The sequence below is a fragment of the Saimiri boliviensis genome, chromosome X (genome assembly GCF_048565385.1).
Source record: "Saimiri boliviensis isolate mSaiBol1 chromosome X, mSaiBol1.pri, whole genome shotgun sequence".
Taxonomy (NCBI): domain Eukaryota; kingdom Metazoa; phylum Chordata; class Mammalia; order Primates; family Cebidae; genus Saimiri; species Saimiri boliviensis.
The window spans coordinates 23,539,503-23,563,382 of record NC_133470.1 but is presented as its reverse complement, the minus strand read 5'-3'; the positions used below and the strand labels follow the sequence as shown (position 1 = coordinate 23,563,382).

General features: G+C 34.3%; 1 pseudogene; it reads right to left on the bottom strand.

Moving 5' to 3' along the window:
• The window catches only part of LOC101032375 (formin-2-like), a 130,088-nt pseudogene that overhangs the window by 2,940 nt on the left and 103,268 nt on the right, over window positions 1-23,880 (bottom strand).

Sequence of the window (23,880 nt, the reverse complement as noted above, 5' to 3'; positions counted from 1 at the left end):
ATTTTGTTATCTGAGTATAACTTTCACAAGGAAACATATGATTTTCTTAGTTCCAGCTCCATAAGTAGCACTTATAGACATTCAGTAAGTATTTGTAAAAGGAAACAGATGAAGAATTTAAGAAGGGAAAGAAGATGGAACAGTTTGTGATAGTGTCTAATAAAGACACACCTTATGTTCTTGGCTGACCTTTACCGGTTGCCAAGCCTCAATCCTTCATCTCTTTGTTGCAAAACCTTATTCTAGGTAAGCTAAAATAGGTAATCCAACAGATATGCAGGGAGATGCAGAAAAGTCATACAAGACTTTCACTCAAGGTAAAAGGGAAGGGGTCAAGAAAAAGGCTAAGTGAGAAATAACTCATTATTGTGAGCATCTAACTTAAAGAGTACCATAATCATACAGATTAAGTATACCAATTCAAAATTCGGGGTTTGCTGTGGGGAAACAGCCTTTATAAAATACTGAAGTTCTGAAGCCAGAGATACCTTTCATGAACACTGCTGTCCTGATTTGGTTTTCTTTCCTTCGCTGAAGATGTATCCCTATTGAGTCTGAATTTGGTGTAGAAATCCAGAACGCCTCGAGTTTATAATCATCTTCCTGGACATAATCACTTAAATTAACAGTGTAAGTTCTTCCAAACAATGAGGAAACACTTTATGTAAAAATATTAAAAAGCACTTTGAGAGAATTAGGCCCTTTCTCAACCTCAATAAGACCCTAATTATCTAGAAATAATCCCAGATGCTCCTGTAGGGAAGGAGAAAAGAAAGCTTATGCTACTGTTGCTGCTGTCAATCTAGATTGTTGACTTGTTTGTATTAAAAACAAAATTAGGAACTCACGTCATGTTTCTTCCTGACCTGTAATCCTACAAGTGGTTTCTTGATAAGGATTCGATTTAATTTAGGAGCCATATCCACTCATAGCTATTGCATCTTATTGACTGAAATTATTTCGTAGTACTCATCATTATCTGAATTATTAATTATATTTTAAACAATGTACGTTCATTTGATGATTTAATGAGTGGTCTCATCTTCCATTAGAATACAAGTTCCATGAAGACAAGAACTTTGTCTTATGTACAATTGTGTCACCAACCCCTAGGAAATTTAGCCTGGTATGAAGTACCTGGTTATTGTTGAATGAAACACTGCTATTTACCTGACTTATGAGCTAAAAACCACATGGACTCTGTCCTGTTCTTTGCTCCCATTTACCTGAAGCAGAGTACAATGTTCTCCTCACAGAAAAGGGAACTAAGATTTATTTGGGGCATCCTTGTGGGGAAGGATGATGAATTGGGGATAAAGTGAGATATTTGCCATGGTAACTGAATTCTCTGTCTTTATTCTGAGCATCTTACCTCTTGCTCCACATTCTTAATTTCAAACTTCAATTTTTTAAGCAAACTGAAATATAGCAGTTTTGGCTTCTCTTCTCTATTATTCTTCATTGTTATGGGAGGAAAGGGCATTGGATTTCCACTTTGCCAGCATTCATTTGCTTGGATCAAGAGACAGCTTACTCCATGAGAAACGCAAGTCTTTTTTATAGGCCAATTGAAGAAATATTTTTTCTGCTGACTATCCTGCTGAAAAGTTTGCATAGAATTTGGTTTATTTCTGTTATTATAGCCCTCAACCTTTTCATAATTGGGTATCTTCTATGGTCCTGTTTTTTCTAACTAGCAGATAATTCATCTTAGCAATTTGGTTCGCAATAGTAGTATCTATATAGCTTTAAGATGTGAACTACAGAGAGAGATAATTCAAATTGTAAAAGAGAGAAAACCCCCTTCAGAAGTTCCATCCTCCAAAGTAGGAGATGAAAATGTTTCTAGACTTTAAACTTAGATTTTCTCCAATAGGTTAATCAAGTTCTTCTGATTTCCAATACTGCCTCACTTAGGTTTACACCTAGTTATACCCAATTTGAGTTTCATAAATAACTACATCTGCCTTTGTAAAAATTCCTAATATAAGAATTCCAAAGAAACAGATCTAAATGGTTTATTGCACAGTGTGTATTAGAGCTTTTGATAGAGTGGAACCTGAGTGAAAAGTGAGCACAAGATTACATTTCATAGTCTAGAAAAAGGAAAAAGGAAAGGCACAAAAAAGAGTGCTAAATAGAAAAAGAAAATCTTCATAATGTCCTTGATGATGTTAATATTATAAATAGTTTCAACATCCAAAGCCCTTCTTTATCTCAAATCAAATTATTTATGATGATAATATTTTAGTAATGTACTCATTGTTCTGGCTATACATTGAGTCATAATTGATATGCATATTTATGCATATATGCCTTTGCTAATAATGTTCCCTCTACCTCAAATTCTTTTTCCTGTCTCCTTTCTCCATCTAGCAAAATCATTTTAATATCAGCTTATATGATATCATCTCATGTAAAGATATAAAAACAAAAGTTAATAAAGTTTAATTTACTGATTTAATAGCAATTGTCACTAAGTCTACAATGGCATAAAATAAAATGTTTAACTTGAACATATTTCTGGATAGAGAAGCTATGCTTAAGGAAATGTTAATTATAATTTATTTAGGGATCCCTCTTTCAATTAACTTTGCTCTACATCAGATTTTGTGGTGAACATAAAAAGAATGATGACGTTACTATCTCTTTACTGGTTGTCTTGAAAATTTAACAATAGCAAAAAGTCATCAGCTCTTTTGGCTTAGAAAAAGTCATTGTGGAAGATATACTCTGAGCCCTATGTCGGCTGTTTGGACTCCTTTGTTTTTCCTTTAGCTTATCAACCATGGTAATCCACCTACTTATATTATTCTCTGCCCTTTGTCCATGGTCCTATTTTATCTGTCAAATAGCTACCAAAAATCAGAATAAATTGTGCCCAGAAATGCACCACAACTCAAACATGCCCAAGCATTTCATGTAGTCCAGAACTCCTGGGTAAAATACTCAAATAAAAGCAAAGTGATGACCATGCAAGATCATGACAATAGTAATGATACTAGCAACAACAATGATAAACAAGAAAAAATACTACAATGAAGGCAGAACATGTTTTTCCTAGTTCTAATGTTTTCATTCTTCCCATTTTTATTTGTTCTTCAAGAAAACTCTCTGAATTCTATTTGTACATTTTGAGGATAACCTCTTATCACAATGAACCAAGCATAATTAGAAAAAGTAAAACCCACATAATATCTTCAAAATAAAGAAGATAAATTAAAGCTTGTCCTCTTATGCAATGACTTTATTTTTAAGTACAAATGGCAGTGTATAAATAAAAAATAGTTATATGACAAGATAAAACAATGAGTTTAAACAAAGGTGGGCACACCACCCAAATAGAATTTCATTGAAGAAAAATGTAGCTATAGGTAAATTAATCAACATTTACCTTATTTATTCTAAAGCAATCTTGTATTCTGCTTTTTCCATCTAGAGCTCGACTTATGCTTTTGTTTCCTATTGACAGAGATTGACTAAATATTGCCCCTGTGTAATTTTTCTGTACCATTAATTTTAAATATGTTGCTGGAATAATATGAAAGCAGAGACTCGTTTGGAAAGTTGATCACCTAGACTGCATACTAATAAAATAAAACTAACATAAAAAACTAACCCCTTTCTCACAAATAAAAATATCTTTCTTGGTTCAATTGAGTTCACATATCACAAATCCACAGTCTATCATTTAATTTCCATAATACATTAATATTAGTAATATATATTAAATGTATTTAAACTCTGTTACAAACCATGCTAGGCCATAAAGTACATCACATCCACAGCAAAATTTTAAACAAATTGTGATTGTATATGTGATTCAGGTAAAATACTCATATGCTTAAATCTGGAGTAGAAAAAAAGAAGATGGAGAGGATACACACACACATACGCTCACATATATATTAATACAAGTAAAACTGGGAAAAACTGAAGAAGATCATTTCATTGTATCACTGCCAGGTTTCAGGTTGTGATATTGTATGATTGCTTGCAAGATGTTACTTACCATTGGGGGAAACTGGGTGAAGGATGCACAGACTCTTTCTGTATTTTTCTTACATCTACATGTGACTGTAAAATTGTCTCAAAATAAAACTTTACTTAAAATATACGAGAAAAAATTATCTTGTATTTGCCAGAGAGAAAAAAAAGAGCTTTGGGAAATGAGAGTTAAGGAGAATCAAAATAGAAGGACTTAAAATCACTGACATATTAGGGCTGCATTCAAATGTCAGGAGTGCTGTATTCGAAGTAGATAACTTAGAAGGTCCTGTAAAATTTTATTTGACTCTGGCATGAAGTTTCCCTGGCTAAAGTCAACAGCTTCAACAACTTACATTGTTTTGCTTTCAGGAACGTTCGTATGGATTTCCTGGTTTTGTTTTTGTTTTGTTATGTTAGTTAAGCTGTAAAAAGGTCAGTTTCAACATAACCTTATCCTAAATCATTCATGTTGCTTTCAGTTTCAATGGCCATAACAGGAGGTAGGAATTAGCAATGCATTTAATTGAGAAAAATGTGAAAGACTAATCTATTGGTTGTATCTTTTCTATTCATGTTCATATTTTTGAAATTTATAATTGTTTTGAGAAAGTTTATAGATGTATATTGTCTCTAAAATCATCTATGATTTTAATGTAACTTTAAATATACCAAGATTGTTATCAAAAAATCTCACCAAGATTAATATTTTTGTTTTTGTAAAAAGGGGAGGTTAATTTTTAAAAAAATTTCAGATTCATGGGGTACATATGGTCCTATCACCAAAATAGTGAACATAGTACCCAAAAGGTAATTTTTCAGTCATTGCGCCATCTCTTCCTCTATCCTTTTGAAATTCCATGTTCATTGTTCCCATATTTGTGTTGGCAGATTTTTAGCTCCCACTTATAAGTGAGAACATACACTAGTGTTTGTTTTCTGTTCCTGAGTTAATTCACTTAAGATAATGGCCTCCAGCTCTATTCATGTTGCTGCAAAGGACATAATTTATTATATTTTGTGACTGTTTAGTATTCTATGGTGTATATGTGTCATAGTGTTTTTATCCAATCCACCACTGATGGACACGGAAGTTGATTACATGTCTTTGATATTGTGAATAGTGTTGCAATAAACATACAAGTACGGGTGTCTTTTTAGTAGAATGATTTCTTTTCCTTTGGGTATATACCTAGTAATTGGATTGTTGGGTTGAACAGTAGTTCTATTTTTAGTTCTTTGAGAACTCTCCAAACCACTTTCCAAAGAGGCTGAACTAATTTACTGTATTAGTCCATTTTCAAACTGCTATAAAGAATACCTGAGACTGGGTAATTTGTAAACAAAAGAGGTTTAATTGACTCAGTTCTGCATGGCTGGGGAGGCCTCAGGAAATGTACAATCATGAAAGAAGGTAAACGGGAAGCAGGCTCCTCGACAAGGTGACAGGAGAGAGAGACAGAGAGAGAGAGAGAGAGAGCGAGCGAGCAGGGGAAACTTCCATTTATAAAACCATCAGATCTCCTAAGAAGTCTCTCACTATCATGAGAACAGCATGGAAGAAATCACCTCCATAATTCAATCACCTCCCACCAGGTCCCTTCCACATGTGGGGATTACAATTCACATTACAATTTGTGATGAGATTTGGGTGGGGGCACAACCAAAGCATATAATTTACATTCCCACTAACAGTGTATAATGTTCTCTTTTTTCTACAACCTTGCCAACATCTGCTATTTTTTTTTTTGACTTTTTAATAATAGCCATTCTGACTCATGTGAGATGGTATCCTATTGTGGTTTTGATTGGTATTTCTCTGATGATTAGTGATATTGAGCATTTTTTTCCTATGTTCCTACAAGCTTAAAGTTCATATGGAAGTAGGAAAAACACATGAGAAGTGTCAAGAAACACTTTTAAAATAACAATTAAAAAACTAGCTCTATTTCAAATCAAAATACTTTATAAAGTTATAGTAATTTTAAATATCTAGAATTAGTGTAGAAAGCAAAAAAGTTGATAAAGCAGGAGAGGGAATCCAGAAAAAGAAGTATATAAATGTATAGGTCTATATATGGACATATATATATATATATATATATATATATATATATATATATAAATATATGGATATTTATATATACATGAATTCAATTTATGCCAGAGGTACATTTCAAATAAATAAGAAAATGTTATCCACAACATAGAATAAATGATGTTAGAGGAAACATCAATGATGTTTTCATTTAATGGGCTTTAAAAGATCAATAAGTAATAAACCTAATTCATATTTTTACCAAGCTATGTTTCTGATAAATTATTTAATATAAAGGAAAAAGTTATATTAATTATTATAGAATTAAAATATTTTATAATATTCTGTAAATAGCCTCTTAAGGAAATCATAACTAAGCAAAAAAGAAAGAAGGAAAAGAGAGGAAGGGATGTAGAGAGAGAGAGGAAGGAAAATCCACTTTCTGGAAAGAAATTCAAGGAGTCAAATGCTAATAATGACGACAATAGGGATAAGTCTCCAGGGCATGTCAGAGATCTTTGCAGCAGCCCCTTCTATCGCAGGCCTGGAGGTCTAGGAGGAAAAAATTGGTTTCCTGGGCCAGTCCCAGGACTTCCTTGTTGTGTGCAGCCTAGGGACTTGGTGCCCTGCATCCCAGCAGCTCCAGCCATGGTTAAAAGGGGCCATGGTACAGCTCAGGCTGTAGCTTCAGAGGGTGCAAGCCCCAAGCCTTGGCAGCTTCCACATGGTGTTGAGTCTGCAGGTACACAGAAGTCAAGAATTGAGGTTTGGGAACCTCCGCCTAGATTTCAGAAGATGTTTGGAAATGCCTGGATATTCAGGTTGAAGTTTGCTGCCAGGGCAGGGCCCTCATGGAGGACCTCTGCTAGAGCATTGCCAAAGGAAAATGTGGAGTTGGAGCCCCCACACAGAGCCCCCAGTGGGGCACTGCCTAGTAGAACTGTGAGAAGAGGGCCACCATCCTCCAGATCCCAGAATGGTAGATCCACAGACAGCTTGTATCATGCACCTGGAAAAGCCACAGCCACTCAATGCCAGCCCATAAAAGCAGCCAGGAGCGAGGCAGTACCCTGCAAAGCCACAGGGGCAGAGTTTCCCAAGGCCATGGGAGCCCACCTCTTGCATCAGCATGACTTGGCTATAAGACCTGGAGTCAAATATCATTTTGGAACTTTAAGGTTTAATGACTGCCCTATTGGGTTTTGTACTTGCATGGGCCCTGTAGATTTACTTTCTGTTTTTGTTTTTTTGACAAGGAGGTGAAGCAAATGCATGCACTTGTCCATCATCTTGAATAGAAAGTATCTTGCAATAAAAAAGGTATTTATAAATACATATTTTAGACTTTTGCACATCTTTGCTTTCTCTCATTTTACCTTGGAGTAGACTGGCAAAAAATGCATTCTACTACTAATTTAAAAATTTGTCTTCTGGTTTCCTGCTTTTGTCTTTGTTAATTTTATTTCTGAGATTCTTTTGTATATCTGAAATTTTTAAATTAATTTTTAGAGTTGGATGCATTATTAAATTATTGCCATTTTACTGTTCAATAATGAAAACATTTAGCTACATTAAGTATTATATGAAATTTGTTATACATTTAGCTATATAGCATCACTTCAGACATGTAACTGTCATTGTCTTTACTTACCAAGAAGCCTAAAATTTTTACATTTTTCCTAATTTTCCAAAGTATTATTTGGTTACTTCTTTTGGACTGTTTTTCTTCAAAGTATATGATGGTTTAATTCAATTTGTTAGAATTGAATTTTATTCTTGTACATTATGAACATTTTCCTCTGAGAAATTACATCTCTTTATTATATTTAGTTTAGATATATATTTTCAACATATGTCTAAACTTAATTCTATTTATGAATAATTTTTAAACAAGTCAAATTTTCTTTGAAAATGCATTCTCTTTTTCATTGTTTTTATACTAACTCATCTCTTAGAAGTGTTTTTGTTTTTCTCAAGAGAAATTTATGATGGTATTATGTTTTCTGATCTTTTTCCTACCTGAGAATATAAAACTTTTGTGAGTTTTAATTTTGTGGTCATATTCTTCCCTCAAACATGATAGAAGTCAGAGATAGAGACATGAAATTAGAAGTCATCATCATGATGAGACCATGTGCACAGTTTAAATTTTATGTAAAGGGTAAGTACTGAGAGACTAGAATAAGGTTAAAAGATGAAACCATAAGAAACAACTTTTAAGAAGTTGAAAGAAGAGCATGATCCTTGGAAGGTATAGAGGGGTAAAAGTGATCAAAGAACAAAGAGGAGACTAAAGATTTCAAAAAATATCTGGAAAGCAATGTCAATATCTGTTGAAAAGTCAAGAAAGGTAAAGACAGAAAAGGCTTCAAGGAAACTAAAAATTGGGAGGCCTTTGGTTACTATAGCAAGATCAATAAAAGTAGAGCAAGAATAAAGTCAGATCACAGGGTATGAAGAGATGAATGTGAATTAAGGTAGAATATCCTGCAGTTTCAAGAAATAAGGCTGTATTATGAAACATGGGAAAATGCTTTGGAAAGGTAAATAGAACAGCTCAAGAGAGCAATTATATTTGTTGTTCTTAGGGTTCGGTTGAGTTTGGTTGGTTTTAAGACAAGAAAATTTTAAGCACAAAACCTTTCCTGAACCCTCAGGAAAAAGGCCAGGAAGAGGATCAGGTTGAAGAAGTGTGGAGATGGTTATTTTGAGATTATTTGAAGAGGCGAGAGCAAGAGCATAGCTATTGATTAGTAGCAATACCTTAAGCAGGGGAAAGAAAATCAATCCCCTTCTCTTAAATGGCTGGGATATGCTTTACAATTGTTGCAAATGCAGATAGTTTGGGTAAAGAAATGACTGGTAAACTCAAGTCTGAAAAATTCAGGGTTCTGCAGAAGGTACAAAGGTGAATTATCTGATAAAGACAGAGGCATAAGTGAGGTTTAGAATTAACTCTTTTGGAGATGATAATAGAAAACAAATATATTTCTGAATGGCTCTGAAGCATCACTTGACATTAGAGATTGCAAATTTCTTAGAGGCACCAGGACACACAAATTGTTTTCCTTCAGTAACGCTGAGGAATCCAAGAGTAGTAATAGAGAAAGCAAGATTCTGAATTTACCTAAAATTGGTGTTTGCAAGGTATATACAGGTGTTAGACAAAGAGATAACAGTGTTGATGATGCTAGTAAGATGTGGTTTATCATTCACCATGGAATCTACACCTGCAAAAGAATTATGTGAAGCCAGAAGTTGGATGATAGATTAATGTAATGAGTTAATAGACTAGACATACAACTGAGAATAAAAGGTAGGTACAGTGAGATTAAACTATGAGAAAACTAGAGGAATAAGGAATTACGGGCAAAGGCTGGGCATTATGCCAGTTCTTCTCAAACTTAATGAGTGTATGAATTACCTGGGGATCAAGTTGAAATGCAGATTCCAATTCAGTAGATTGGGGATTGGGCAGAAGTATTTGCAGTTCTAACAAGCTTCCAGGTGATGCTTCTGGTCCATGGACCACTCTTTGAATAACCAGAATCTAGGTGATCTATTCGTGTCAGACTTTTAAATTCATGATTAATAAAAAGTAATTGGTTTGATAGTTCTTGAACTCAGTATTTTCCATAAGTATACATAACATAAGTACTTCAGTTTGGTCCTTCCAGAAGATAATAGACAACTGGAAATTTTTCCTTATGTAACATCTTCATTGAGAAATAATTTATTAATGTGTCATAAAATTTACCAATTAACATGCATAATTTGATGGTTTTTCTGTAAACTTAGAGTTGCACGATTATTACCATAAGTTTAGAGTATTTTTATTACCCAGAAAAGAAAATCTATATATAAGCAATCACTCTTCATTCCATTCCCGTTAACTCCAAATCCCCTAACCCTTCCGAACAGTACTTCATATACATACGTAACTTCATATATATGAAGTATAGTGTATTTACTTTGTTTAACCCTTTGAGGAACTGCCAGACTGTTTTCCAAAGATGCTGTACCACTTTACATTCCCACCAGCTATGTACAAGTGTTTAAATTTATCTACATCCTTTCTGTCACATGATATTGTCAGTCATTTTTGTTATAGCCTTCCTAATGGGTGTGAAGTGGTATCTCATTTTTGTTTGATGTGCATTTCCCTAATGACCAATAGCATTTACTATCTTTTCATGTTCTTATTGGCTATTCTGTATATATTATTTCAAAAACATCTATTCAAATCTTTTGCCCTTTTTAACATTTTTTCTCTATTTATTATTGAGTTGTGAGCATTCTTTATATATTCTGAATACAAATCCTTATCGAAGATAACATTTGCAAATATTTTCTCCCATACTTTGGGTTATGTTTTGACTTTCTTGGTGGTATCCTTTGAAGTGTAATGGTTTTAAAATCTTGATGAAGTCCAATGTATCTATTCTTTTTCATTTCTGATAATTTTGGTGTCATAACTAAGAAACAATTGCTTAAACCAAGGTTACAAAGTTTTATCACATATTTTCTAAGGGTTCTATTACATTTATACCTATAATCCATTTTTAGCTAATTTTTGTGTATGGTCTGAGTTAAGAATCGAACTTCATTTACTTGCATGTTGATATCTAGTTGTCCTTGCACCATTCGTTGAAGAGATTATTCTTTCTCTAGTGAATGGCCTTGGCACTCTTGTAGAAAATCAGTTGGCCATATATGTATGAGTTTATTTCTGATCTCAATTCTATTCCATTTGTCTATTTGTGTGTTTGTCCTTATGCCAATACTACATTGTTTTAATTACTGTAGCTCTGCAGTAAGTTTTGAAATTGAGGAGTGTGAGTCCTCCAACTTCTTTTGCATGCTTGTTTTGGGTTTTCAGGGACCTTGGCATTTCCACATGAATTTGTATAATCAAGTCTTTAGTGTTTAAAAAAAGCCTGCTGAGATTTTGATGGAGAGAGTGTTGAAACAATAGATCTATTTGGGAAACATTTTGATATTTAAAACTTTCACCTATTATGAACCATGTGCATTAAATTTTTTCAATTTCTTTAGATCTTTAATTTCTTTTAACTTTTTTTTTAAGTGTACCAGTCTTGCACCACCTGTTAAAATATTTGCTAAGCTTATCAACTTAAGGAGATTTTGGGCCGAGACAATGGGGTCTTCTAAATATACAATCATGTATCCACAAATAGGGGCAATTTGACTCCCTCTTTTTCTAGTTGAATACCCTTTGTTTCTTTTTCTTGCCTGATTGCTCTGGCCAGAAATTCCAATACTGTATTGAATAGGAGTGGTGAGAGAAGGCATCCTTGTCTAGTGCCAGATTTCAAAGGGAATGCTTCCAGTTTTCACCCATTCAGCATGGTCTCACTCATAAGTGGGTGTTTAACAATGAAAACGCATGGACACAGGGAGGGGAACATCATACACTGAGGCCTGCTGGGGGGTGGGAGAGCTAGGGGAGGGATAGGAGAGGTGGGGGGATTGGGGACGGATAGCATTAAGAGAAATACCTAATGTAGATGACGGGAGACGGATGCAGCAAACCACCATGGCATGTATATACCCATGTAACAATCCTGCACAATCTGCACATGTACCCTAGAACTTCAAGTATAATAAAAAAATTTTAAAAAACATGTTAGCCTTAACAGTAAAAACAATATTTTCTAAGCATTCAATTCTCTTTAATGTTATATAAAAGTGCCTCTTTAATTTCAGTTTTGGATTAATTGCTAGTATACAGAAATACAATTTATTTTTTATATAAATCTTACAACATTGCTGAACTCATTTATTAATTTTACTAGTTTTTGGTAAATTCCTTAAAATTTTCTTCGACCTTTTTTTTTTTTGTTTTTAAAAGGCTACTTTTGATGGGTCTAGAAAAAGTGAAGTAAGGTCAGAGTGTTGGCCCAGAAGCATTTCTCTATGTAAGAATATGATGCTGCCTCTGGAATTAGTGCTGAACTACTTACTTCCTCCAGGGAGGTATTGGGTATTTATGTCTGACAATCTGAGAGATATAGAAATACTCAGTACCACTCAAAGCTTTCTAAATGCAGCACTTTTTTCAGTGTCATAATCTTTGAAGGGAGTGACTGATGTGGAAAAACAGTAAAGCTCATTTGAGAATGTCAAAAATTGTTGGATATTGAAATCCAAATGTGACTTTCTATCATTAAGAATGCATTCATTCTGATAGTGATCTGGTCTGTATTTCATGCTTTCATACATGTTGTAGGAAAGAGTAGATGAATTGGACCTATTTAGGATATAATTATATTAAAGAACAAGTTCCCTTGAGCACAGTGATGCATAATAATTTTTTAGATCTTCACAGCATCTATTTCTGATTTTCATATATTTAAGTCATCAAGAGTGCCTATTGACTAAATCAAATAAAAAGTTATTATCCACCTTAATTTAAGTACTGATGATTTCTCTCTCTCTCTCTCTTTTACTTCAAGTATTTTCTTTTTTATAAGACTTTTATTTTAGGTTCAGGGGTATATGTGCAAGTTTGTTATATAGGTAAACTTGTGTCATGGAGGATTGTTGTACTGGTTATTTCATTACCCAGGTACTAAACCTAGTACCCATTAGTTATATTTTTTTTCTGATCCTCTCTCTCCTACCACCCTTCACTGTCAGGTAGGCCCTGGTGTCTGTTGTTCCCCTCTTTATGTACATGTCTTCTCATCATTTAACTCCAATTTATAAGTGAGAACATGTGGTATTTGTCTGTTTCTGCACTAATTTGCTAAGAATAATGATCTCCAGCTCCATCTATGTTCCGGCAAAAGATACGATCTCATTCCTTTTTATGACTACATAGTATTCCACGATGTCTATGTGTCACATTTTCTTTATCCAGTCTTCCACTGATGGGAATTTAGGTTGATTCTGTGTCTCTTCCATTGTAAATACTGCTGTAATGAATGTACACATGCATGTCTTTATAATAATAGAACAATTTATATTCCTTTGGGCATATATCCAGTAATGGCATTGCTGGGTTGAATGGTAGTTCTGTTTTTAGCTCTTTGAGGAATTGCCACACTGCTTTCACAATGGCTGAACTAATTAACACTCCCACCAACAGTGTATAAGTGTTTCTTTTTCTCTGCAACCTCACCAGCACCTGTCATTTTTTGACTTTTTAGTAATAGCCATTCGGACTGGTGTGAGATAGTATCTCATTGTAGATTTGATTTGCATTTCTCTAACAATCAATGATATTGAACTTTTTTTCATATGCTTGTGGGTTGCATGCATATCTTCTTATCAAAAGTATCTGTTCATGCCTTTTGACCACTTTTTAATTGGGTAGGATTTTTTTCTTGTAGATTTGTTAAAGTTCCTTAACAGATGCTGAGTATTAGACCTTTGTCAGATGCATAGTTTGCAAATATTTCCCCTGTTCTGTACATTGTCTGTACACTTGTTGACAGTTTGTTTTGTGTGCAGAAGCTCTTTTGTTTAATTAGATCCTATTTGTGAATTTTTGCTTTTCCTGCAGTTGCTTTTGGCATCTTCATTATAAAATTCTTGCTCGTTCCTATATCCAGAATGCTATTGCCTCAGTTACCTTCCAGAATTTTGCAGTTTGGGGTTTTACATTTAAGTCTTTAATATACTGATGATTTTTCTTAATAAAATTGCTTTGGACTTTTGCACATATACACAGTCTTTTTATTAGACATTTTAGCTCATATTTATTTATTTTAATTGACAAATAAAAATTATATATATTCATCCTTTACAACATGTTATTTTGAAATATGTATATATAGTGGAATGGCTAAATCAAGCTAATTAACATATGCATTTCTTTACATACTTATTTATGAGGACACTTAAAGTCTACTCTACTAGTTTTCAAGAATATAGCACATTATTAATTATAGTCTCATATTGTAAAATAAATCTCTTTAAGTTATTTCTATTATCTAACTAAAATTTTGAATCTCTTGACAAACATCTCCCAATCAGATCCCCAGCCAGTGGTTTAAGTACATTTTACTCTCTGTTTCCATTGAAATTGGCTTTTTTAGATTCCACATGTGAGATCATTCAGTATTTGTCTTTCTGTGCCTGGCTTATTATAATTAATATAATGCCCTCCAAGTTTATTCATACTGTCACAAATGACAGGATTTTCTTACTTTCTAAGGCATAATAGTATTCCATTGTGTATATATACCATATACCCTTTACAATTTATCCATTTGTTGGACACTTAGGCTGATTTCATATCATGGCATTGTGAATAATGCTGCAATGAAGATGGAAGTACCGATATCTCTTTAATATTTTAACAATATTAATTCTTCCAAATCATGGAAATGTGATATTGTTCCATGTATTTGTGTCTTCCTCAATTTTTTTTTTTGTCAATGTTCTATAGTTTTCTGCATACAGATCTTTCTTCTCCTTGGTTAAATTTATTCTTATTTTATTTTTTTGTAGCTATTGCATATGGAATAGCTTTCTTGATCTCTTCTTTGGGTAGTTTGTTGTTAGCATATGGAAACACTACTGATTTTTGTATGTTGATTTTATATCCTGCAATTTTACTGAATTTGTTTATTAGTTTGAACAGTTTTGGTCAAGTCTTAGGGTTTTCCATGTATAAGAACACGTTATCTGCAAACAGGTACAATTTAACTTCTTCCTCTCTAATTTGGTTGCCTATTATTTCTTTCTCTTGCCTGCTTGCTCTGAATAAGACTTCCAGTACAATGCTGAATACAAGTGGGTAAGAGTGAGCACCTTTTTCTTTTCCTCATTTTAGAGGGCAACCTTTCAGCATTTACCACTTAATATAATAAGAGCTGTGGGTTTGTCATATGTATCATTTATTGTGTTAACATACATACCTTCTCTGCCTAATTTGTTAAGAATCTTTGTCATGAAAGGATGTTGAATTTTAACAAATACCTTTTCTCCATCTGTTGAGATGATCATATGGTTTCGTCCTTCATTCTGTTAATGTGGTAAATCAATAATGTGAAAATTTGTTGATTTGCATATGTTGAACCATCCTTGCATCCCTGGGATAAATCTGACCTGACTGTGGGAAATGATTCTTATAAAGTGCTGTTGAATTCAGTTTACTAGTATGTTGTTGAGGATTTTTACATTATGTTGATCAAGGATATTGGTCTGTAATTTTCTTTATCTGTAGTGTCCTTGTCTGACTTTGGTAATCAGGTAATGCTATCCTCATAAAATGAGTTTGCCAAGCATCCACTCCTCTTCAGTTTTTCAGAAAATTGATAGATAAGGACTTACTACTGCCATTCTATTAATTGTTTCCTGGTTGTTTTGTAAATACTTTGATCCTTTATTCCTAAGTTGCTATCTTTCCTTGTAACTAGGTAATTTTCTCTCTCATAGTGTGCTTTGATTTTATATTTTTTATGTTTTTGGTATGTAGTATAGGTTTTTGATTTCTGATTACCATGAGGCTTACCCAAAGCATCTTTTAGTTATAATAGCCTATTTTAAGCTGATAACAAAGTAATTTTGATCATGTAAAATAGCTCTTTACTTTTACTCTAACTCCCCACCCAAGGTTTTCTATTTTTGATATCACAATTTATGTCTTTTATATTATGCATTCCTTAACAAATTATTGTAGCTATTATTTTAATAGTTTTTTCTCTTAATCTTCACACTAAAGACATGTGATTTATATGCCACCATTATAGTATTAGAATATTCTGAATTTGATTGTGTATTTACTACTACCAGTGAATTTGAGACATTCACATATGCTCATGTTACTAATTAACATTCCATTTTTCAGTTTGAATAACTTTCTTTAGCATTTCTTTCATGTTTGGTGGTAATTAACTCTCACAGCTTTTGTTTATATGTAAAAGTCGTTATGTCTTCTTCATTTCTTTCTTTCTTTTCTTTTTTTAACTTTATTTATTTATTTATTTATTTATTTTTGAGATGGAATTTTGCCCAGGCTGTAGTGCAATGGCAAGATCTTGGCTCACTGTGACCTCTGCCTCCTGGATTCATGCTAGTTTCCTACCTCTGCCTCCCAAGTAGCTGGCATTACAGGCACATGCCACCATGCCTGACTGATTTTTGTATTTTTAGTAGAGATGGGGTTTTGCCATGTTGAGCAGGCTGGTCTCGAACTCCTGACCCCAAGTGGTCTGCCTGCCTCAGCCTCCCAAAGGGCTGGGATTACAGATGTGAGCAACCATACATGGCAATCTCTCCTTCATTTCTAAAGGACAACTTTGCCATGAACAGTACTTTTTGTTGGCAGTTTTTTTTCTCTGTTCAGCACTTTGAATATATTACCCTACTCTCACCTGACCTATGAGGTTTTTGCTGAGAAATCTCCTGCTAGCGTTTTTGAAACTCCCTTATTATGTGACTTGTTTTTGCCCTCTTCCTTCTATCAGGATCCCGTCTTTGTTTTTGATATTTACCAGTTTCATTATAATATGTCTTGGTGTACTCTTGTTCGGATTGTATCTAACTGGACCTTTGATCTCCTTGTACTTGGATATTTATATCTTTCTCCAGATTTATAAATAATTTGGCTATTATTCCTTTAAAAAAAACTTTCTACCTGTCTCTTTCTCTCTTCTCCTTCCTAAACTCCTTTAACTCAACTATTTTGAGGTAGGCCCATAATTTCTGTAAGCTTTCTTTATTCTATTTATTTGTTATTCTCCTCTGACTATATATTTTTAAATAACCTGCTTTGGACTTACACATTCTTTTATCTGCTTAATCAATTCCGTTGATACTCTCTGTTGTTTTTAATTCCATTCAATATATTTTTCAGCTCCAAAATTTCTTTCTTTTCTTTCTTTTTTTTGGAAATGGAGTGTAGCTCTATCACCCAGGCTGCAGTGCAGTGGTATGATCTTGACTCACTGCAACCTCTACCTCCCGGGTTCAAGTGATTCTCCTGACTCAGCCTCCTGAACAGGTGGGATTACAGGCACCCACCACCATGACCAGCTAATTTTTGCATTTTTAGTAGAGACAACGTTTCACTGTGTTGGCCAGGCTGGTCTCAAACTCCTGACCATGTGATATGCCTGCCTTGGCCTCCCAAAGTGCTGGGATTACAACTGTGAGCCACCACACTCGACCTCAGCTTCAGAATTTCTGTTTGATTCCTCTTTTTGTAATTTCAGTCTCTCTGTTAAATTTTTATTTTGACCATTTATTGTTTTCCTAATTTATTGAATTATTTCTCTGTACATTCTTGAAGTTTGCTGATCTTCCTTAAAACAGTTATTTCAAATTCTCTATCAGAACATTCATAAATCTTTAGTTCTTTGGGGTCAGATGCTGAGAGATTATTTTTGGTATTTTGGTGGTGTTATGTCACCTTGGATTTTCCTACTTCTTGTTGCCTTTCATTGATATCCATATATTTGATGGGAAGTCACCTCTCAAAGACTTAACAGGCTAGTTTCACTGTGGAAAAACCCTTTCCTATGGGAGTGTGTGAGGCCACTTGCTGGGTAAGTTTATCAGTTCTGGTACCAGTGAAAGTTCCAGATGTGTAGCCTCTGCAATGCTGTTATCACTGTCGGCTAAGGTCAGTGTTGTTGAGAATGGCAAGGATCCTCAGTGACCAATACTGTGGAGTATGAAGGTGATGATTGGTGGGTGTTCAGTGGAATAGGTTCTACAATGAAAGTGAGGGTTGATGGGTGTTCAGTGGCAATGGCTGCTTAAGTTTTCCTGATCTCTTTTCTCCCATTGGGAAAGCTCCAACTATAGGGATTCCTCTTAAACAGCTGTGGCCTGAAGCATGGCAGATATGGAGGGACTATATGTTTGGGATGTGGAGTGGTAATGGCACTGATATCTGTGGTACAGTCACCCCTGCTGCATGTAAAACAAGCAAGGGAGCTGAGAATGGGAACACAGGTATGTGTAGAATCACAGTAGTTCTTTGATTGGGGAGAGACCTAACTCTCCAGATTACGGGAACATGCAAACCGGGCAAGGCTCTGGGGCCTAGAGTGTAAGCTAGCTTGCTTTGGCAATAGCTGTAATGTCTAAGATATAGGAGGGCCCAGTGTAGCCACCGAGCATGGAACTAGAGTGTAAGCATTCACAGGGCAGCTGTGGCTCTTGGTTCAGACATGGCTTTTTGATCAGGGAACACCTGGGAGTGGAAGAGGTGGTAATTCCTTTCCCAAAATAACTCAAAAGCAACTACTTCTTGTCAAGGGGCAGGGTGTGCAGCTATGCCCCTCTCTGGAATTATCTGGTGGGAATGGCTGTTGGCTACCTCAGAGATGTCAATGTCTTCTGTGGAACAGACCCCTGGGGTTCTTGCCACATGTCTGATACCTATAGCCTCCACCTTTCTTCTGGTGTCTCAGGTATGCCGATCTCCCCAGCTATCCTTCATATGTGGATATTCTCCATTTTCTGCCCCACCCTGTTGCTGCAAGTTCTTTAATGGGGCTTCAAGCCATCTCTGTGCTATTTTAGTTTATAAATAACTATTTATATTTATTTTTATTTGTGGGGGAATGAAGTACCTAGCATCTATAACTTCACTGTATTGTTAACATCACTCTTTGACAATCCATATTTTGAAATGAATTGTTATCATAAGCTAAAACATAATTCATAGCTTTAAAAGCATATAGAAAGAAAACATAGTTTAAACAAAACATAAAATTATTAATAAAGTAGTAATAATAAAGTGATCAAATCAGACAAATATAATAAAAAACACATACTGAGAACAATAAAACAGACTCATATACTTGTTTTGCCCCAATTTTAAAATTACTGAAACAATAATTCATAATTGATAACAATTTAAAATATCACCAATATTGTTGGCAGTGTAGCATATGGTATCTATTATATAGTATACTTCCTTGAATCAGTGGCAGACTCTTCCATCAACAAATATAAAAATGCCTGAATAACAATGTTTTAAACCATTGGTTTTCAAATACTTTTTCTCTCATACTTCAGAAAAGTATTTTGTAAAATTATGTACTTCTGCTTACATTTCTTTTTATCATACTTGAGTTGTAATATTAAAATAATTTCAAAGGAAACTACAGTATGTTATAAATAGTGACATTTTAAAATTAAATTGTTATATTACTTTCTAGAAATTTTCAAGAAAGTATAAATAACATGTTGATATCTGTTATCATCTGCTTAAACATAAACAAATATATTGTCTCTTAATAGTTGGAAATGTTATATCATTCCTTTTAAAATTTTTAATTAGCATTCCTATTACATTTTTCCTACAAAATTTATTATAATGTGATACACTTTTTTCTTTAATTTCTCTAATGATTACCCTATCATATTTCAATGACAAACATATATATATTTTTAAATACTTTTAAAAAGTTTGTTGTGTAACAAGGATCTGGTTGCTAAATTTTTAGATGAAGTTGTCATCACAGTATTAATTAGTACATAATTGTTCAAAATAATTGACTATATGACAATTTTGAGAAATAAACATTTAAAAATGTTTTGAAATTTTGTCTACTACTGAGATGGATGTTGATTTTCTTTTCTTTTTTATATTCATGTAATCCTGAATGGTTATTACTTATTGCTAGAATGAGCCAGGTTTGAACACAGATTTTATTATCATTTTAAAATTTTATAATAAGGCTAGAAGTGGTTCACACCTATAATCCCAGCTCTTTGGGAGGCCAGTACTGGGTGATCACTTGAGCATAGGAGGTCAAGACTAGCCTGGGTGACAAGGTGAAATCTCACTTCTAAAAAGAAATAAAAATTAGCCAGGTGTGGTGGCATGCATGTGTAGTCTCAGCTACTCAGGAGGCTGAAGTGGGAGAATGATCCCAGACTGGGAAGTCAAGGCTATAGTTAGCAGAGATCAAGCCACTTCACTACAGCTTGGATGATGGATTGAGACCATGTCTCACAAAATAAATACATTAATTAAATTAAATTAAATTTTATACTAGTGTTGACAACCATGTTCACATGAATATGTAAATAAATAAAAGTGTTTGTTTTAGCTATTCAAGTATTTAATTCCTCTTAAGTTGTATACAAAAATAATGATTCACTATCATATATTATGTTAATGATTGATTAGCTGACAACTTTATTAGATTCACCTTCAGTTTCTTGGAAAACAATGAAGTGGAAACCACTTGCTTCACAAGATGGTTTTTTAATCCAATAATTAGTCATTAACTTTCTCCAAACCAACATAATTATAGAAAATTTTCCCTTTTTTCTGTATCCTGGAGGTTCTTTCCACCTGTGGCCATGTTTTGGAATAGAGTGGAGTTATTCTTTCTTTTACATGGGTCTAAGGGAGTTGTGAAAGGAAAGGAGGGAGAGAAGAATCAGAACCTTCATCACATGAGTGCCCTTCAAAGGTAGATTCATTTTCACAAAGGCTATGGAAATTTAAGACTGAGAAATCAAGATTTTATGCAATGCATGTATTTCTATTGCAGGGAAGTATTTGCCTGAGCCAAGGTTACACATATTCTAGATTGAAGACTTCTGACTTAAGTCAAAATGATATTCATTGTTTATTTGATCAGAAGTCCTAAGGTTGGGAGTTTCTGGGTTGGTTATGTGATTTTACATTGTCTTCTTGTATTCACACTCCTTCCATCCTTCATTGATGGTATTTTGATGGCTAAGGTAGTTCAAAGCACCATACTCTTAAGTGGTGACAAATAAAAGCAGAGAGTAAAGAAAGAAGGCTTGCACCTTTTTAGGGAGAAAAAACATTCCCAGAGGCCTCAAGTAGCTTTTCTATTTACCATACAAGATGAAGGTGTCATGCTCAAATTAAGAGCAATCAAAGGCAAAGGAAATACTATTCTTGTAAATACAATAGATCAATTGTGATCTAGTTCTTTATTAACTGGGGCTAGACATGTTGCCAACTTATGCCTCCACCAACTTAGAATTATTAAGCAAAGAATTGGGATGTAGCTGTAGAATTGTCAGTGCTTTGGGCGTATCCCCTAAGATTACTTTATCATTTTTGTGCCCTTTATCATTTTTATGTATACCACATGCTTATTTGCTTTTATGCCCAATCACCAGCACTGTGTCTTTTTGTTTTTAGAACTGTCCTCAAACTGGCAGAACCTGCTTTGCTCACATGCATGAATAGCCAGAAGTGCCTGATAATTTACTGTGTTCTTCTCTATACCCTGCCAGGAAAGGTTCAGTCAATAACTGACTGGTATGGGGATTATTAATACTCCAGCCTCTTGTGCCATGATGGAGACAACTCTCAAGTGTGATCAACATTATCGCTAAAGCCAAAGTTACCCTTATGGGCCTTTGCTTGATACTGCACCCTTGTTTAAGCCCCTCTCCATATTGGTACCTCTTTCCCACTCTCCTAACATTTTTTCCCAGGTATAGTTTCTAGCAAATAATATTGTTTACAAGAGTCTTTGCCTCAGGATCTGCTTCTGTAATATGCTGCCTAATACCAAAGAGTGGGCTATTGTCTAGTAATTAGTGTGCACAGAACAGAGGATCTTGCGATAGAGAGACATGGGAAAAGAATATATGAATAGTTCACTGCTTCAAAATAGAGCCTACCAATGGGTCTTCAGGCAGAAAATAAATGTCAGCTTACTTTCTCAACATGTATAACTTTTAGACAAATTCATTCCCTAAAGATTCCTCAGTTTGGAATAGATAATTGTTAAAATAAATTCCAAACCTATACTGCATTGGTTTATGAAATATAGCTCGATATAATTTTGTCACACAACTCCCTGAGTTGGTTAAATGAGAGATTTCAAAATTGAGGCATTTATGAACGTAGAACTTCTTTAGACTATAAAAAATACATTAGAATTACTTTATAGTTCCCTAGTAGGACTTAGAGTAAAATTATCTCTCCATGTTATACAAATTATGTCCCTAAAATGATAAGATTGATTCTCCAACTACATGTGAAAATCTGTCTTATTTTTAAAAATCTATATTATTACTTGATAGTAATACTTTTTACAAGAAAATCTCTATGTACATTGGAACACCCAATGGAAATATTTATATTTTAAATATATTAGAATCATTTTAAAATTATTTAGAAAGAGTCAATTAATAGGTAGAGATAGCTAGCTAGCTAGATGGAAGAGAGGGAGAGAAAGAGCACTCATGAAGGGCTGGTGAACGGAAAATCCCTACATTTTAAAGCACACATGCAGCACGAATGTTGACTATGCCAACAGAGAAAATTGGTGAATGGAATGGTAACAAATATAATTATCTCTATAAATTAATTTGTCTACTCTATGCAATGCACTGAATTTAATTTAATCTTAAATTATATTTTAATTTAATCTTAAATCTTAATTTAATCTTAAATTCTTTTAACTTAAGATTTATAATAGGTCCCTATAAATTAAATGTAATTATCCCCATTTTGCAGAGAGACCAAATGAGATCCAGCGAGATTAAGGTACTTTTCCACATAAAACAAACCAATAATAGAGCTGAGATATAAACACAGGTCTGTATAAACCTGAAGTATATGTGTCTGAGTCATTTTATGAGTAAAGAAATTTATCTTTTTGGGAGGAATCACCCTGTATTTTTCTCCTGATGTTATATTAAGGAAAGCATGGTGTACTTTTACTTTAGTCTATAGATGTAATCTGTAAGAACATGAATTGGTACATAAAGGAAAGAAACCAGACCAGCAGTGATAGATCCAGGAAAAAATTCCTAACCGCTCTTACCAAAGTAGCTCATGACCTTTCAGGGTGTTTGTCACATTTGTGTTAGTTTCCATATATTCAGAAACATGGCAGAAAAGTCAGAGACTAGTTCCCCATAGAAGGTAATAAGCCATAGGATGTAGGTTCTTCCAAACTCCAGCTGGTAAATTGAAACCATCACCTGAATTTCATAGAGCCAGGGTACAAAATGGTTACCTGTAATTGAGGCATTTTAAGTCACAGGATAAGATAAGAGATTGGCACAAAATACAGGCCATAAGCACCTTGTTGATAAAACATATTGTAGTAAAGAAGCCAGCTAAAACCCACCAAAACCACGATGGTGACAAGAGTGACCTCTGGTCATCCTCACTGCTACACTTACCATAGTGCCACAATGGTTTACAAATGCCATGACATGTCAGGAAGTTGCCCTATATGGTCTAAAAAAGGGAGGCATAAATACTCCACCCCTTGTTTCGCATGTAATCAAGAAATAGCCATAAAAATGGGTAGCTAGCAGCCCTTGGGGCTGCTCCGTCTATAGAGTAGCCATTCTTTTATTCCTTTACTTTCCTAATAAACTTGCTTTCACTTTACTCTATGGACTCACCCTGAATTCTTTCTTGCATGAGACCCAAGAACACTCTCTTGGGGTATCCAGACCCCTTTCCTGTAATATTATGAATACTGTTGCTATGGCCATTTGTGTGGAAATCTTTGTGAAGATATACATTTTTATTTCTTTTTGGTGGATACATAAGAGTAGAATTACTGAGTTGTATAGTAAGTTTAACATTAACATTTTAAGAAGTGTCAAACTGCAAAACTAATTAAAGTCTATTAGATTAGGATTATGGGAGGTGCCTAAATTCTGCTAAGGTGTAGGCATAGCTTCTTATAATCCTTTACTGCTCAGGAAGCAGTTATGTGGCCATAGATCACAAGATTTGTGACTTCTCCAATTGCTCCTATAGATAATGTGGCTATTTTAAAACCTAAGATTGGTCTTTTGAGATACTTTTCAGACTTGCGTTCTTGTAACCAGATGACCCCACCCAAACTTTGACTCATGACTCAACCAGTCCTGTGGTCTCCAGCCAGAGGTAGATTCAGAGC